General features: G+C 45.9%; 1 pseudogene; it reads left to right on the plus strand.

The window, feature by feature from the left end:
- The window catches only part of LOC141271469 (uncharacterized), a 524545-nt pseudogene that overhangs the window by 444365 nt on the left and 62069 nt on the right, over positions 1-18111 (plus strand).

Raw genomic sequence — 18111 nt, forward strand, 5'->3', positions numbered from 1 at the left:
TTGCCCGGTGTGCCATCCCCACACTACACAAGCACGTGCCCCAAAACATCTGCCGTGCCCTCAACACAGTTACTGGGAGAGTCCACCTGACAACGGACACGTGGACAAGTGTTTGTGGCCAGGGACGGTACATCTCCCTGACGGCACACTGGGTAAACATAGTGGAAGCCGGGACCCAGTCGGACCTTGGGACGGAACACATCCTCTCCACACCGAGGATTGGGGGCCCTATGTCAGTCATAGTTGCCCCCACAGTGTACAGCTCCTGCGTATCATCCTCCTCCTCCTCATGTTCAGCCTCCATCTCAGATATCACCACATCAGTTACAAGCTAGAAGCACTGCAGTACTGCCTCCGCCAAGCGGCAACAGGCTGTGCTGAAACTCATAAGCTTAGGTGATAAACCTCACACTGCTTGTGAGTTGTGGACAGCTGTGAAAGAGCAGGCAGATCTGTGGCTGAGACCGCTGAACCTACATCCAGGCATGGTCGTCTGTGACAATGACCGTAACCTGGTGGCGGCTCTGAGGCGAGGCGAGATAACACATGTACCATGCCTGGCTCATGTGCTTAACCTCGTGGTTAAGCGGTTTCTTAAATCGTACCCAGAGTTGACAGATCTGCTTGTCAAAGTACGCCGCCTGTCAGATCATTTTCGGAAGTCGGCTACAGCTTCCGCCGCCCTTGCTGTGTTGCAGCAGCGTTTGCAGCTTCCGGTACACCGACTGGTGTGTGATGTCCCCACACGTTGGAACTCTACCCTCCACATGTTGCAAAGGATTTGTAAGCAGAAGAGAGAAGTTGTGGAGTACCAGTTGCGAGGAGGAGGAGGAGAGCATGGTCAGTCATCATCTTGGTGAGGACACGGAAGTCTTGCCAGTTACCAGTCTGGCACGCATGGCTGACTTTATGTTGCGCTGCCTTAACCGTGACCCTCGCGTTGTCAAAATGTTGGGTGACAGTCATTACTGGTTGGTGACACTTTTAGACCCCCGCTACAAGGAGAACTTTCACTCTCTTATTCTGGAGGTGGAGAGGTCTACAAAAATGGGGCAGTACCAGAAGGCCCTTGCTGCAGAACTGTTAAAAAAATTCCCATCTGAACACGCTAGCGGCAGAGGTCGCAGTTCGTTGCCCAATCAAGGCGTTCAGGCGAGAGAGACACAACTCCAATCCAGCAGAGGCAGGGGAACACTGTCAACGTTGTGGGACACTTTTCTGAGACCTGCCCAGCTTACAGGCCCTGAGGCACGGGGTACTCTCACAAGGAGTGGAAAGGTTCAAAAGATGTTGAGGGAGTACCTTGCCAACCGTACCAGCGTCCCCCATGCTTCCTCTGTGCCTTTTAATTATTGGGTATCCAAGCTGGACACTTGGAATGAACTTGCTTTGTATGCCTTGGAGGTCCTGGCCTGCCCTGCCGCTAGTGTGTTATCGGAGCGTGTTTTTAGTGCCGCTGGGGGAATTATAACTGATAAGCGCACTCGCCTGTCAACTGACAATGCTGACAAGCTGACCCTTATCAAAATGAACAAGGGCTGGATTGGGCCAGACTTCTCATCACCACCAAATGACAGCAGAGTAACATAAAGTCAAATCCACTGTGTTATTTCGGTAGGTGTATTCCCATGCACCGCTTCACACCCACACATGGGTATACGCTTCCTCATTTCGGCTGTTTTTTGCTCTTCTCCTTATCCTCAGCCTCCACCACCACTGTACCACCAGGGTGACCGTGGTCCGTGTTGCCAGCATTGCAAGTTCCTCCGTCCCAATTTTTGGCAGCTTTTGCTTGGAATGCATAGGCAAAGGCTATGAGAGACACACTCCCCAATAATGGGAATAATGTTTTTAATATGCTGTACTGCATGGCTCTTGTAAGGGGCATTGCAAGTTCCTCTGTCCTAATTTTTGCCAGCTTTTGCTTGGAATGCATAGGCAAATACTATGGGAGACCCACTCCCCAATAATGGGAATAATGTTTTTAATATGCTGCACTGCATGGCTCTTGTAAGGGGCATTAAAACCGTCTTGTTAAGCTACTGTGACCTCCACCTCTCTTCCAAGGGGCATTAAAACCGTCTTGTTAAACCACTCTGAACTCCACGTCTCTTCCAAGGGGCATTAAAACCATCTTGTTAAGCTACTGTGACCTCCACGTCTCTTCCAAGGGGCATTAAAACCGTCTTGTTAAACCACTCTGACCTCCACGTCTCTTCCAAGGGGCATTAAAACCTTTTTGTTAAACCACTCTGACCTCCACGTCTCTTCCAAGGGGCATTAAAACCGTCTTGTTAAGCTACTGTGACCTCCACGTCTCTTCCAAGGGGCATTAAAACCGTCTTGTTAAACCACTGTAACCTCCACGTCTCTTCCAAGGGGCATTAAAACCATCTTGTTAAGCTACTGTGACCTCCACGTCTCTTCCAAGGGGCATTGAAATGTTGTTTTTAATTAACTCTAACCTCCACGACTCTTCCAACGGGCATTGCATTTCCCCCTAATTTTAGTCAGCTTTTGCTTTTCAATGCATAGGCGAACACTAAGGGAGACCCACTCCCCAATAATGGGAAGAAGGTTTTTAGTATGCTGTAATCCACGTCTGTTTCAAGGGGCATTGCAGTTCCTCATAATTTTTGGAAAGCCTTCCATTCACTGCTTAGGCCAACAGTGTACAGGTGACCCAGTTGCTATAAATGGAAAAAATGGTTTAGTTAAGGCCCTCTGACCTCCATGTCACTTCCAAGGGGCATTGGAGTGCCTCGAAATTTTTGGTAGGCATTGCACTCACTGTATGCCCTATAACTGTGTAGCCGAACCGCTCCTTTTGGTACAGAAACATATCCTACAAGACATGTGTGGTTGACTGGCCTGATATTGATGTGAATGGTCCCTGTTCCTCCTGGTCTTTCTCCTTTGCCACCACCTCATCCATCATTCATCACCTGAAGCTTTGTTTTAACGGGAGTCATAGAACTGGGATAGTAGCAGGAAAACATCCAGCAATCCTCGGAGGAGGTAGGATATGCGCCAAAACGCTGACCACCTCAGGCCTAGCCGCTACTACATACATGCGCTTGCATTCCAAGGAACAGAAAGCTAAGGAGATGGATGGCCACATGATCATGAATAATTTACTCGTTGTGTAGGAGGCCGACCACTGCTGCTGTCTACCTTCTGAACTTTGTGTTGAAGCCTGATTGACCCAGGACCCGCAATCCTCTATGTCTGGAGGACGTGTTGCATCCCAGTGTCCAACTGTGTCCCGGCTTCCACAATATTAACCCAGTGTGAAGGCGTCAGTGAGATGGACCATCCCTGGCCACATTTACTTGTCCACGTGTTTGTGCTTAGGCTGTCCTTCCCACTAAATGCACTGGGTAGGGCACAGGTGATGTTTTGTTATGCGTGCTTATGTATAAGGCGCACCGGGACAAATAGGGGCAGCTGGGGACCGTTTATGGACACCCGGCCACCCCCAGGCGGCTGGGGACCGTGTGTGGGCACCCGGCCGCGGGGCGACTCGGGACCGAGTATGGATACTAGGCCGCCGACGCAGCCATGACATGGTGGCCAGATTCCGCCTCCACATGCCTAAAAGGCCCAATTTCAAGTGCAAGCAAGCAAACAGTATGGTATTGCAGCCTGGGGTGAGTGGGTGGCAGGCTGCATACTTGCGTTTGCATTGCAAGGAATGGGGAAGGTACAATTGAACACTGCCGCGGGACAAGGACTTGCACGGGGATAGTTGCAAGTCGGCATCTTCTGATGCGGCAAGGATCACTTCTGATGGGCACACTTTTAGGCAGTGACCTGGGTGTCAGAGATGCTTCCAGGGGTCTTCCCCATGCTATTCCCATGTCTTTTCAGCACTGTATGCATGTGTCACACAGCACATGGCCAGATAAGGTTGTAAAATGCTAAAATGACATTTTCCGGTGAATGCATTTGTCACGGTTGAAAGCAATACAAAAGTGCAAAAACGCATAAAAAATGCTACTTGTGAACATAGCCCAAGGTGTGGAGGAGTATTTTTGTTTTTGGTTATTTATTTTACCTTATACACTAGTCTTTACCCTTAACATATTTCACAGGAAAGCAGTTTCAGTTTCGTTTTTGAACGTTTTATTGTGAACCCGTAACAGTGGATTAATACCTCTGACCACGTTGTTGACTGCAGTGACCTGGGGGTCAGAAATGCTTCCTGGGGCGATCCCCATGCTGTCCCCATGTCATTTGAGCACTGTCACTATCGTTTTGGGCACTTTTTAGGCTTTCTACAGACTGCCGGGGGTGCCGCCGCAAAAATGCTCGTTACATTGGGCTCGTTGCTTGGGTCGAGCACCCGAGTATCACGGTAAGCTTGGCCCGAGCTTCGAGCACCCTAGCATTTTAGTGCTCGCTCAACACTAATCCTCAGCAACATCACCCCACAGTGCGACAAAATACATTATTATCAGGCAGGACATTGACATCCACATAATCGACATTGGAAACACATGAAGTACCAGATCTGGGAGTGTTATTAGGAACATATTGGGTGACTAACGGTCCCAGATTGGTCCTCAATAAAACATTTGTGGGGAGAATCTCCCTTAACCACATCCTGGTACCCCAGTCTAGGAAAACTTGGGCCATCTATAAAAGTTGGCGAACACCCCCAAACCCGGTTTCATTCAGGGTCTTACCAGGGATAAGTTCTTCAGGGAACACAAATTCAGGGCGGATGAGAGTTCGTTCTGCACCGGTGTCCTTGGGCCCCACAGTGACCGACTGCAAGTTTTCACAGGCCCTCGCAACCACTCCACCAACAAAAAGGATAGCCTCAGTAGGCCCCTGGGCATCGGATGTGGGATTCCTCTTCTGCCTCTCTGGGCAGATGAGGCTGATGTGGCCTGTTCTGTTGCAGGTATAGCATTGACGGGAGTCAGATGCAGGCCAGGTGCTGGAAGATGGGGCAAGACCCTCCCGAGGACTGGCTGGCAGGGGCATTGGGTGTTGGCTTACTCCCTTTCCAGCTGGTGACAGTTGACTTCCGCACCTCAGGTGTTTGGTTGGCCTAATAGGTATTGGCAATCTGTGCTGCCTTGGCAGCCTCCTTTGGCTCCCGGTCTATCATAAACTGTGTCATCTTCACAGGGCAAAGATGAAAAAAATTGGTTCTTCACCATCAGGTGGTAAGCAATTGTCCCTCGACCCATTGCTTGAAGTTGATTCTGAACCCGTCCACCACATCACTGTAGCTGTCATGAGATCCATGTTGGAGGGTCCGGAACTTTTTTCATACACTTTAGGAGTTAGCTGATATTTCCTTATCAGGGCCTGTTTGATGACCTCATAGTTTCCATTGTGTTCTTGAGGGAGAGAGGTGAATACCTCCAGAGCTTTGCCTTGTAGCCCTGGAGTTAAATATCGAACCCACTTGTCAACTCCCTCAAAAATGTGTCCAGATCCGCGTCCTTGTCTGTGACAGGAAAATGCTCGGAATGGGGTTTAAAGGTGTGGACTCACAGTTCAGTGCAGTAGATTGCACCTTCTGGAGTCAGACTAATTCAGCTGGTGGCCTTTCTCAGCTTGTCACTCTCGTGCTACTGACTCTCACTCAGCCTGGGCTTGTCGCTTGGCTTTTTCAGCCTCTTGTTTGGCTTGACACTTGGCAAACTCTTGCTTGGCCTGGGCCTGCTACTCTGCAAACTGACACTCTCCATTCTTGTAGCACAAGTTGTATCTGCATTTGAAGGTCACAACCTCCCATTTTCTGAAGAATGAGTGGCAAGCAAGTGTCCACTCTGGAAGCTATTGTTGCTGCTAGCCCCTTCTGAGTCAGAAAGTTCTAGGACCGGATCCAAAACTGGGCATCTTGCTGCTCTACTGGTCCGGGCTCTGGTGCCTCCACTAAGGCATAGATCAACGTCTCTCTATGGTCTTGTCGGACCCCTTGAGACCTCGCTCCTCACACAAATGGATCAGCACAGCTTTCTCGTGCATCCTATAAGCAGCTGCCATCTTAGCAGTCACTCGCCAAATTAAAGATAGAACAGAAAAACAAGAGAGGGGTGTAATTACTACATGTACAATATTGTCTCAGGCATAAATAAACACTGAATCCGATCCTCAAAACTCTGTACAGAAACCTCACAGGGACCGTGAACGTTTTTAGTGACAGGGATGATTGCTCACCCCAGATCACTAATGCTCTGTGATATCCCACCACTGCTACCAATTTGTCAAGGATAACAGCCAGGGGTTAGCGAACATCCCATCAGTGCCACCAGTTTTTCAAGGGACACATCTCCGCTACCTCCAATTTTCAGGGCAATTGCGCAATTAACTGACGAATGATTGACGAGGGCCCGCCTGCTTCCACTAGTAGGCTGGATATTGGGGAACTCAAAGTGAGTGTATGGTATATACACCTCTGATTCACGCTCATGGAATGTATATATACCACGATACGGTCACTGCCAACTCCAAATTAACAAAAAGTAATACTAGCTGCCACCACCAATCATTTATTCAGGCCGATTGGACATCCGTTACAGATAGCATATGGTTTCAAGGGTGCAAGAATAACAGAGCTATTACATTTTATATATTTAATCCATAAAGGTAGGCAGTGTTTATAAAAAAATATACAAAGATGATACAAAATTGGAACAAAACAATACGGTATATACAATTACATAAAATAAAAGGTATAACAAAAGAAAATGACTAAACCTGTGTAACAGAAATGGCTCAGAGCTTGGTGAAGGGAGGTAATCCTTATGAAATTGGACAGAATCTACAACAAGCTGTAGCTTCCAGGACTGACCAAATACAAAAATCCAATTTCTGCTTTTTATTAGATTAAGGTTATGCTCACATACCTACACCCTTGGTGAGCTCATGTGGGGGCTGATTGTGAGATGTGCTAGGTCTTTTAGAATTTTATGAGATCCCCAACTTACAGAATATTTTCGCCACTAGAGGTCCCAAGCCGTAGATATTGTCATCATGTTTTCTGTGGCGATTTTACCTTTCTATAGAGTTGAAATATTGCCTTGATAGCATCATCCGACGTTATTAAGTTGGAGGGGTTAGAATGGCCTTACGGTGATGTGAGTGAATGCGTTGTGTTCGTCACTTCACTACGATGCAGAAAATATACAGTGCAGACCAAAAGTTTGGACACACCTTCTCATTTAAAGATTTTTCTGTATTTGCATGACTTTGAAAATTGTACATTCACACTGAAGGCATCAAAACTATGAATTAACTCATGTGGAATTATATACTTAACAAAAAAGTGTGAAACAACTGAAAATATGTCTTATATTCTAGGTTCTTCAAAGTAGCCACCTTTTGCTTTGATGATTGCTTTGTACACTCTTGGCATTCTCTTGATGAGCTTCAAGAGGTAGTCACCGGAAATGGTCTTCCAACAATCTTGAAAGAGTTCCCAGACATGATTAGCACTTGTTGGCCCTTTTGCCTTCACTCTGCGGTCCAGCTCACCCCAAACCATCTCGATCGGGTTCAGGTCTGGTGGCTGTGGAGGCCAGGTCATCTGGCGTAGCACCCCATCACTCTTCCTCTTGGTCAAATAGCCCTTAAACGGCATGGAGGTGTGTTTGGGGTCATTGTCCTGTTGAAAAATAAATGATGGTCCAACTAAACGCAAACCGGAAGCCGCTGCAAGCCAGTTTCTTTGTAGCGCTTGATTTTGCAACTGCACTTGGGGACACTTTCAAAGTTTGCCCAATTTTTCGGACTGACTGACCTTCATTTCTTACAGTAATGATGGCCACTCGTTTTTCTCTACTTAGCTGCTTTTTTCCTGCCATATTACAAATTCTAACAGCCTATTCAGTAGGACTATCAGCTGTGTATCCACTTGCCTTCTGCACAACACAACTGATGGTTCCAACCCCATTTATAAGGCAAGAAATCCCACTTATCAAACCTGACAGGGCACACCTGTGAAGTGAAAACCATTTCCGGTGACTACCTCTTGAAGCTCATCAAGAGAATGCCAAGACTGTGCAAAGCAGTCATCAAAGCAAAATGTGGCTACTTTGAAGAACCTAGAATATAAGACATATTTTCAGTTGTTTCACACTTTTTTTGTTAAGTATATAATTCCACATGTGTTAATTCATAGTTTTGATGCCTTCAGTGTGAATGTACAATTTTCAAAGTCATGAAAATACAGAAAAATCTTTAAATGAGAAGGTGTGTCCAAACTTTTGGTTCCAAAAGCACAAGAAACATTTTCAGTTGAGTCAAGTGAAGAAGAGGGCGCTTGGTGCTAATGAAGCATCTTCATCTCACGACTCAGACTTTCTGTCAGCAACCTCAGCTGAACCATATCTTATAACATAAAGTCAACTGAATGATCTTGTTAGTTATTTGGATCTGCACAAGAGTAAGGCTGAGCTCTTTGGTTCCAGGCTACAGCAGTGGAATCTCCTAGCTGGCGATGTTCAGATTTATTTGTTCCGCAAACAGTATAAAGATCTTATCCAATACCTCTTCATGGAGAGCAATCTTTTGGCATGCAACAACATCAACAGTTTAATGGAAGCTCTGAAGATAAGTCATAATCCAGAGAAATTGAGGCTCTTCATAGCTTCGTCCAAGCCTAAAAGCCGCCTTGCTGCATTATGGCAATGCGCTACCTTCAATTCCAGTTGGTTATGCAGTCCACATGAAAGAAACCTATGACAACATGAAACAGCTGTTGAGGTGCCTGAACTATGACCAACATTTCTGGCCCCTGTGTGATGACTTAAGGCCCCGTCACACTTAGCTACGCTACAGCGATCCCGACAACGATACGACCTGTCAGGGATCGTTGCTACGTCGCTATGTGGTCGCTGGTGAGCTGTCAAACAGGCAGGCTCACCAACGATCATGGGAGCAGCGACATCGTGGAAAGAATCTTTCCACGATGTCCTGCTCCTGGTTACGAGCCTGCTGAAGCAGGAGCAGGCTGGTAACTATGGTAAACATCGGGTTACTAGGGGCACACGCGCACCTAGTAACCCGTTGTTTATCATGGTTACCACTCTGCTACAGTGAGTGGGAGGTTACCGCTCACTTTAGCAGGCTCGTAACCATGATAAACAACGGGTTACTAGGTGCGCGTGTGCCCCTAGTAACCCAATGTTTACCATAGTTACCAGCCTGATCGCTGCTCCCGCTGGTCACACACAGCGATGTGTGCTGACCAGCGGGAGAGCAACGACCAAAAAATGGTCCAGGACACTTTGCAGCGATCAGCGACCTCACAGCAGGGGCCTGATCGTTGCAAAGTGTCACACATAGCGACATAGCTGGTGAGGTCGCTGTTGCATCACCAAAACCGTGACACAGCAGTGATCTCGCTAGCGATCTCGCTATGTAAGACGGGGGCTTTAAAGGTGGTTGCCCTCTTACTTTGTCTCAAGGGTGGAAATACAATGGACTGCTGCATTCTGTGTGAGTGTGATAGTCTTGCAGGAGCATTCAAGTATCTCATTGATAAATTTCCAAGGTTGAGTGAAGCAAAGATAAACAAAGGAGTCTTTATTGGACCTCAGGTTCATAGGCTTCTTCCAGATTAGGAATTTCTCTGTTTGTTGCCAGGCAAGGAAAAGGCTGCATTGGTAGTATTCGCATTATTGGTAACTAATTTTATGGGAAACTCAAGAGCAGATAAGTATGAAGAGTTGGTGGAAAATCTCCTCAAAACATGAGGAACTTGGCTGTAACATGTCCTTAAAGATTTATTTCTTACATTCACATCTAGACTTTTTCCACCAAACTATGGAGCAGTGAGCGACGAGCAGACGGTGAGAGTTTTCACCAAGATATTGCGGCTATGGAGAAAAGATATCACAGCTTAAAAACCTCACCAAAAACTCATCGTGGGAAAGTAGCCTTATAGTGAGTAGAAAAAGAGCACTCCAGGAACACGGAGGGATCTCCAGACCCAAAGAGGAAAGATCAAGACAAAAACAAAAGATGTGCAGCATAATATATGGAGAATAATCACCACCAGGTAGATAAAGCTTATATTACACCGTGTATAACCGCAGAATATAAGAGATACACACGGCTCTGCTACATACACATCGGACACACACAGCTCTGCTACAAACATATCGGACACACACGGCCAGGGCCGGCGTCAGCACCCGGCGCACCTGGGCAAGTGCCGGGGCCCTGAGCAGGCGGAGGGGCCCACTGCCATTGGACACCCGCCGTGCTATGGGACCCGTAAGCGGTGCGGTGCTGGTGTCAGTGCCCGCCACCCCACCCCCCCGCTTGCTCAGGGCCCCAGAAGCCGGCACAATACTTACCCCTCCCTGTGCCTCCGCAGCGTCTTCCGAGTCCTCTGACTGTGACGTCTCAGGTCAGAGGGCGCGGTGACGTCTGTACACCGCGCGCGCTCTCTCCTGACCTGTCACAGTGCAGAGCGGGAAGACGCGGGCGACGCTGGAGTCCGGAGCAGCGCCAGCAGCAGGTAAGAAGTGAGGTGAGTATTGGATTTTTTTATTTTTTTCATGTATGGGGGCATGGGGCATTATATGGTGGGGGTGTGTATGACATCCTGCATGGGGCATTATAAGGGAGGGGGGGTGTGTGACATCCTGCATGGGGCATTAATTATAAGGTGAGGGGGGGTGCGACATTCTGCATGGGGCATTATAAGAGGGGGAGGGGGGAAGTGACATCCTGCATGGGGCATTATAAGGGGGAGTGACATCTTGCATGGCGCATTATAAGGAGGGTGGATATGTGACATCCTGCATAGGGCATTATAAGGAGGGTGGATGTGTGACATACTGCATGGTGCATTATAAGGGAGGGGGTTGTCTGACATCCTGCATGGGGCATTAAAGGGGGTGAAGTGACATCCTGCAAGGGGCATTATATGGGGGAGGTGACATCCTGCATTGGACATTATATGGAGGGGGGAGAGGTGACATCCTGCATGGGGCATTATAAGGAGGGTGGGTATGTGACATACTGCATAGGGAATTATAAGGAGGGTGGGTGTGTGACATACTGCATTGGGCATTATAAGGAAGGGGGTGGTCTGACATCCTGCATGGGGCATTAAAGGGGGGGAAGTGACATCCTGCAAGGGGCATTATATGGGGGGGGTGACATCCTGCATGGGACATTATATGGAGGGGAGAGAGGTGACATCCTGCATAGGGCATTAAAATGGGGGGGTGACATCCTGCATGGGGCATTAAAGGGGGGGAAGTGACATCCTGCAAGGGGCATTATATGGGGGGGGTGACATCCTGCATGGTACATTACATGGAGGGGAGAGAGGTGACATCCTGCATAGGGCATTAAAATGGGGGGTGACATCCTGCATGGGGCATTATAAGGGGGGGTGACATCCTGCATGGGGCATTATAAGGGGGGAACAGCCTGCATGGAGCATTATATGGGGGCCAGTATTCTGTATGGAGCGTTGTATGGGGGCCAGTATTCTGTATGGAGTGTTATATAGGGACCAGTATCCTCTATGGAGCGTTATATGGGGACCAGTATCCTGTATGGAGCATTATATAGAGACCAGTATCCTTATGGAGCTTTATATGGTGACTAGTATCCTGTATGGAGCATTTTATGGGGGCCAGTATTCTGTATGGAGCGTTATATGGGGACCAGTATCCTGTATGGAGCGTTATATGGGGACCAGTATTCTGTATGGAGCTTTATATGGGGACCAGTATCCTGTATTGAGCATTTAATGGGGGCCAGTATTCTGTATCGAGCTTTATATGGGGACCAGTATCCTATATGGAGAGTTATATGGGGACCAGTATTCTGTATGGAGCTTTATATGGGGACCAGTATCCTGTATTGAGCATTTAATGGGGGCCAGTATTCTGTATGGAGCTTTATATGGGGACCAGTATCCTATATGGAGAGTTATATGGGGGTCAGTATCCTGTGTGGGGCATTATATGGGGGCTAGCATCCTGTATGGAGCAATATATGGGGACCAGTATCCTGTATGGAGCGTTATATGGGGACCAGTATCCTGTATGGAGCATTTTATGGGGGTCAGAATCCTGTATGGAGCATTATATGGGGTCCATAATACTGTATGCAGCACTATACTGTAAGGTCTTTACTGTGCGCTGTGAGGATTCGCCGGTTTCTGAGCTATTGTAGAATTTACAATAGATATCACTCATGTAATGTAAGAAGTGAAATCTTTGGCTTTGTACTATATCTATATTTCTCTGCGGTATCTGTGCATCATGAATCGTGGTATGTGTTAAAGGGGCCCACAGAGACTCTTTCGCCCGGGGCCCAGAAAAACCTGGAGCCGGCCCTGCACATGGCTCTGCTACATCCTCACTGTAAACCCCTCCTGACCCCACACATAAACTTCCCCTCATCCAGCACCATGACAACCAGCACAGCAGAGTCCTGCATCCACTGAGGCCCCTGATCATGTGACCCCTGACTCCTCCCCTCCTGTGACATCATCACAGGTCCTGTGCGCACAGAACAGCGATATATCCAGTGAGCGGCTCTGCAGGTGGAGGTATGTGGAGATTCCCCATTACTATTAACCCCCTCAGTGCTGAGCCTGTGATAAATCCCTGTATGTGACTATAATGTGATTGTGTGTTATACCGGGGGCAGGACGGGGCCATGACTGGATGTAGTGATCATGTGAAGCCGGTAACAGCTCCGGAGATTTCTTACATGGGATCTTTATGATGTTACATCGTCATCTTCTCCCCATTCAGGTCCCTACAATATCGGATCCTCTCAGTGGAGATCTTCGCTATAAGAGAATATTCCTGATTGACCATCAAGGATGGATAGGGACAGGGACAAGATGGCGGATAGGATGTTACACCTCACCCTAGAGATCCTCTTCCGGCTTACTGGAGAGGTGAGAGATTCTGATGATGTCACATTACATCATTCTTATCTGTGGGAATAACAGATGGACAGAACTGGAGAGGTGAGGACTCTGGAAATGTCTGGAGTGAGATTTATTAACCCCTTAAGCCCCGAGGGTGGTTTGCACGTTAATGACCAGGCCAATTTGTACAATTCTGACCACTGTCACTTTATGAGGTAATTACTCTGGAACGCTTCAACGGATCCCCCTGATTCTGAGATTGTTTTTTCGTGACATATTGTACTTCATGATTGTGGTAAAATTTCTTCGATATCACTTGCGTTTATTTGTGAAAATTTTTTTTAATTTTTATGCCCTTAAATCAGAGAGATATGTCACACAAAAGAGTTAATAAATAACATTTCCCACATGTCTACTTTACATCAGCACAATTTTGGAACCCAAATTTTTTTTTGTTAGGGAGCTATAAGGGTTAAAAGTTGACAAGTGATTTCTCATTTTTCCAACAAAATTTACAAAACCATTTTTTTAGGGACCACATCACATTTGAAGTCACTTTGAGAGGTCTTTATGACAGAAAATACCCAAAAGTGACACCATTCTAAAAACTGCACCCCTCAAGGTGCTCAAAACCACATTCAAGAACTTTATTAACCCTTCAGGTGCTTCACAGGAATTTTTTGAATGTGGAAGAAAAAATGAAAATTTTAACTTTTTTCACAAAAATGTTACTTTAGACCCAATTTTTTTTATTTTCACAGGGGTAACAAGAAAAAATGGACCCCAAAATTTGTTGTGCAATTTCCCCTGGGCACGCAGATACCCAATATTTGGGGAAAAAACACTGTATGTGCGCACGGCAAGGCTCGGAAGGGAAGGAGCGCCATTTGACTTTTTGATTGTAAAATTTGCTTGAATAATTAGCGGACGCCATGTTGTGTTTGGAGAGCCCCTGTGTGCCCAAACATTGGAGCTCCCCCACAATTGACCCCATTTTGGAAACTAGACCCCCCAAGGCACCTATCTAGATGCATGGTGAGCACTTGGAACCCCCAGGTGCTTCACAAATTGATTCATAAAAATGAAAAAGTGAAAAAAAAAAACACTTTTTCATTTTTATGAATCAATTTGTGAAGCACCTGGGGGTTCCAAGTGCTCACTATGGATCTAGATAGGTGCCTTGGGGGGTCTAGTTTCCAAAATGGGGTCACTTGTGGGGGAGCTCCAATGTTTGGGCACGCAGGGGCTCTCCAAACGCAACATGGCGTCCGCTAACAATTTGAGACGATTTTCCATTCAATTTGTTAGCGGACACCATGTCGCGTTTGGAGAGCCCGTGATGTGCCTAAACAGTGGAGCTCCCCCACAAGTGACCCCATTTTGGAAACTATACCCCCAAGGATTTTATTAAGGCGTATAGTGAACATTTTGAACCCAGAGGTACGACACAGAATTTGTTTACATTAGGTCATCATATTGAATAAGTTGTCATTAGTCTTGAGCGCAAGTGCTCGCTACTTGAGTTTGCATCGGGTACTCAGGTATGCACCATGTACAGCTTGTGCTCGAGTGACATGCTCGAGTCCCTGCTCCGCATGTTTCACGGTTATTAGACACTCAAAAAAAAACATGCGGGGATCGCTCGTGCATGGCAGGCAATTCCCGTAAAGTTTTTTTGGCCGTGAAGCATATGGGGCAGAGACTCGAGCATGTCACTCAAATACCCACGATACTCAATGCATACCAGAGCACCCGATGCAAACTCAAGTAGCGAGCACTTGCGCTCAACACTAGTCGCCATATCGTCATCTTTTTTTCTTACTTTGGAAAAAAATCCCAACCCCATCACAACCCTAACCCCAAACCCAGCCCTAACCCTAGCCCAGCCCTAACCCTAGCACAACCCTAACCTTAGCCCAATCCTAACCCAAGAGTTTATTTTTGACGCCGTTCCTTGTGCGGTATAAGTGATTAGACGACTTTATTCTTCGGGTCGGTGTGATTACAGCAATACCAGAATCATATGGGGTTTTTATGACTGACAGCTGTCACACACTAAAAGACGCATTTTTTGTAAAATCTAGTTTTTGCATCGCCATATTTTGAGAGCTATAATTTTTCCAGATTTTGGCAGACAGTCATGTCACGGCTCGTTTTTTGCGGGATGACTTGACGTTGTTATTGGTGCCATTTTCAGGCACTTGACATTTTTTGATCGCTTTCTATTCCGATTTTTGGGAGGCAGAATAAACAAAAACCAACAATTCCGGAATTGTTTTTTTTGTTTTTTTTCATTCTGTTCCGCGTGTGGTAAAATTGATAAGGCAGCTTTATTCTTCGGGTCAGTACGTTTACAGCGGTACCACATTTATATCGTTTTTCTATGTTTTGCACTTTTACATAATAAAAGCAATTTTATAGAAAAAAATATTTTTTAGCATCGCTTTATTCTGAGAGCTATATCTTTTTTATTTTTCGGATGATGGAGCTGTATGGCAGCTTGTTTTTTGCGGGACGAGATGACGTTTTCAGCGGTACCATTTTTATTTATATTTGTCTTTTTGATCGCGTGTTATTCCATTTTTTGTTTGGCGGTATGGTGATAAAGCATTGTTTTTTGCTTCTTTTTTTTTTTTTTGTTCACTGAAGGGGTTAACTAGTGGGACAGTTTTATAGGTCACGTTGTTCCGGACGCGGCGATACCAAATATGTGTACTTTTATTGTTTTTTTTTTTTTTATAATAATATTTATTGATGGGTACATTTATATTTTTATTTTTGGTGGATTATTTTTTTTATTTTTTTTTAGATTTTTGCAATTTTTTTTAAAAATTTTTTTTTTCACTTTCTGGAAGCTTATATAGTTTATTACTTTGTCCCCCTCTGAGACTTTCACTTTTTTTTCTCTGATCGCCTGCATGGCACAGGAATGCAGCACCATCCCTGTGCCATGCAGGCTGTCAGCGCCGGACAGGGAGAAGATTGTTTGGAGATGCACTGCGCATGTCCAAACAATCTTCCTGCTGTCTGGTGACCCGGATGTTGTCATGACGACATCGGGTCGTCATGGCAACACCCGGGAAGCCTTTGCAGACAGCGCTGGAAGCCGGAAGAGGAGGTGAGTATCTGCGATCACCTCCCCTTGCCCCCGCAATGCTGCGATCGACTTCGATCGACTTCGATCGCAGCATCGCGGGGGTTAATGTGCTGGGAGCGGTGCAGGACTGCTCCCTGCACATAGTATCGGGTGTCAGCTGTGACAATCAGCTGACACCCGGCAGCGATCGCGCCCGCACAGCCTGTGTGCGCGCGCGATCGCCATGACGTACTAATACGGGTCTGGCTCTTAAGTCCCAGGGCACAGACGCGTATTAGTACGTCAGATGTTATTAAGGGGTTAATGTGTCTCTTCATAACCAGGATTACACAGTAGTGAAGAAGACCTCTAGTGACCGCTGTCAGGACCCTGTGTCTGAGGGATGGGGAAGACCCCTGAGCCCAATCACGGTGCCTCCACCTCACCCCCTGATACATGAGGACATCAATGACCAGAAGATCCTAGAACTCACCTACAAGATGATTGAGCTGCTGACTGGAGAGGTGACACTGCTAGGAATGCTGGGACATTATACAGTAACGCTATGAAGGGATTGGGGTGATGACGGTATCATTGTATGTGTCAGGTTCCTATAAGATGTCAGGATGTCGCCGTCTATTTCTCCATGGAGGAGTGGGAGTATTTAGAAGAACACAAACATCTGCACAAGGACGTCATGATGGAGGTTCCTCAGCCCCTCACATCACCAGGTAATAAGATTAAATACACACCGCCTATAATTATCTGTATGTAAAGAATGAATTCAGTCCCTGTATGTGTTTCCTCCAGATCTATCCAGTGAGAGGACAACACCAGAGAGATGTCCCAGTCCTCTTCTTCCTCAGGACTCTAAACAAGAAGATCCCGACATTCCCCAGGATTATCAGGTAGATGGAGAGAAAATCATGAAATCTTATAGAAAGAGATTGATGACAGTTCCACGTAAAAAATAATGCTTTAATTAACAGTTCTATCCAGTAAGAGGATGATACCAGAGTGATGTCTCCCATTCTCTTCTTCCACAGGACTGTAAACAAGAAATTCCAGATGTTCCTCAGGATTATCAGGTAGATGGAGAGAAGGTGTCATGAAATCTCCCCTATGATGTGTAGAAGGTTGTGGAGATCTTCTGTTCAGTCTTGTTTTCAACCTTGAATGGCTAATTTATTAGAGATAATGACCTCCTCATGATCAGAGTGTTCAGATCAGAGTATCAGTTTCAGTGTGAATCCACAGTTTAATGGGAAAATCAAGAGATCTTAATTTGTTCAAACAAGAAATAATCTTTACTCCTAGACTAAAATGGGCAAGTATTTAAAGACATCCAATCAAAAGAAACTGAGGAGGATCTAAAAAAGCACGAGGTGCACGTTTATTTATGTTACTTGCTTATATAGCGCCATTAATTCCAACGTGCTTTACTGACATCATCATCACTGTCTACGGTTGGGGCTCACAATCCAAATTCCCTATAAGTATGTCTTTGGAGATGCAAAGTGATGAAAATTGCAGCTGGATATAACGCTTGTTCTCTGACTAATATGTGCAAACACACAACTCATTGTGAGAATATGACTAATGTAATATTACTCCCCATAAATCTAAGGTCAATGTTGAATATGAGATCTAGTTTTTGGGCTTCACATAATAAATTGGAGGGTAGGTCTGTCTTTTAATGAAGGGTTAGAAAAATTTCTTTGTTTAGCATAGGAAAATGGTGCCTCAGAGGCAAACTGTGTATAATAACATGTGTGGCCAATACAAAGAACCAGCACAAAACTTATTTAATACAAAGAAGGTGTTCTTTAGAGTAAGAGTAGTAAGACTACGGATTGCCCAACTACAAGAGGTAGTAATGGCAGATACTATATTAGCAGATGATTTTCTTATAACAAATGGTATTCTGGGATATTATATATGTAATCTAGTGTTAAGTAATGTACAGTTGCTCACGAAAGATTGGATTTGATGGACCGGGGACAATTTTCCACCTATAAAACACTTTGTAACTCCTTATTCCATATGTATAGGTATAACAGCAAATGATCATTTTGATCACTGTCAGTGTTGTCTAAGGGGACATGGAAAGGCAAAAATGGGATGAGCAAGTAGAAAAATTGTCTTGTTTGGAGGGTCAGAA

The sequence above is a fragment of the Phyllobates terribilis genome, unplaced genomic scaffold (genome assembly GCF_046119375.1).
Source record: "Phyllobates terribilis strain yellow unplaced genomic scaffold, ASM4611937v1 Scaffold_5__5_contigs__length_657084704, whole genome shotgun sequence".
Classification (NCBI taxonomy): domain Eukaryota; kingdom Metazoa; phylum Chordata; class Amphibia; order Anura; family Dendrobatidae; genus Phyllobates; species Phyllobates terribilis.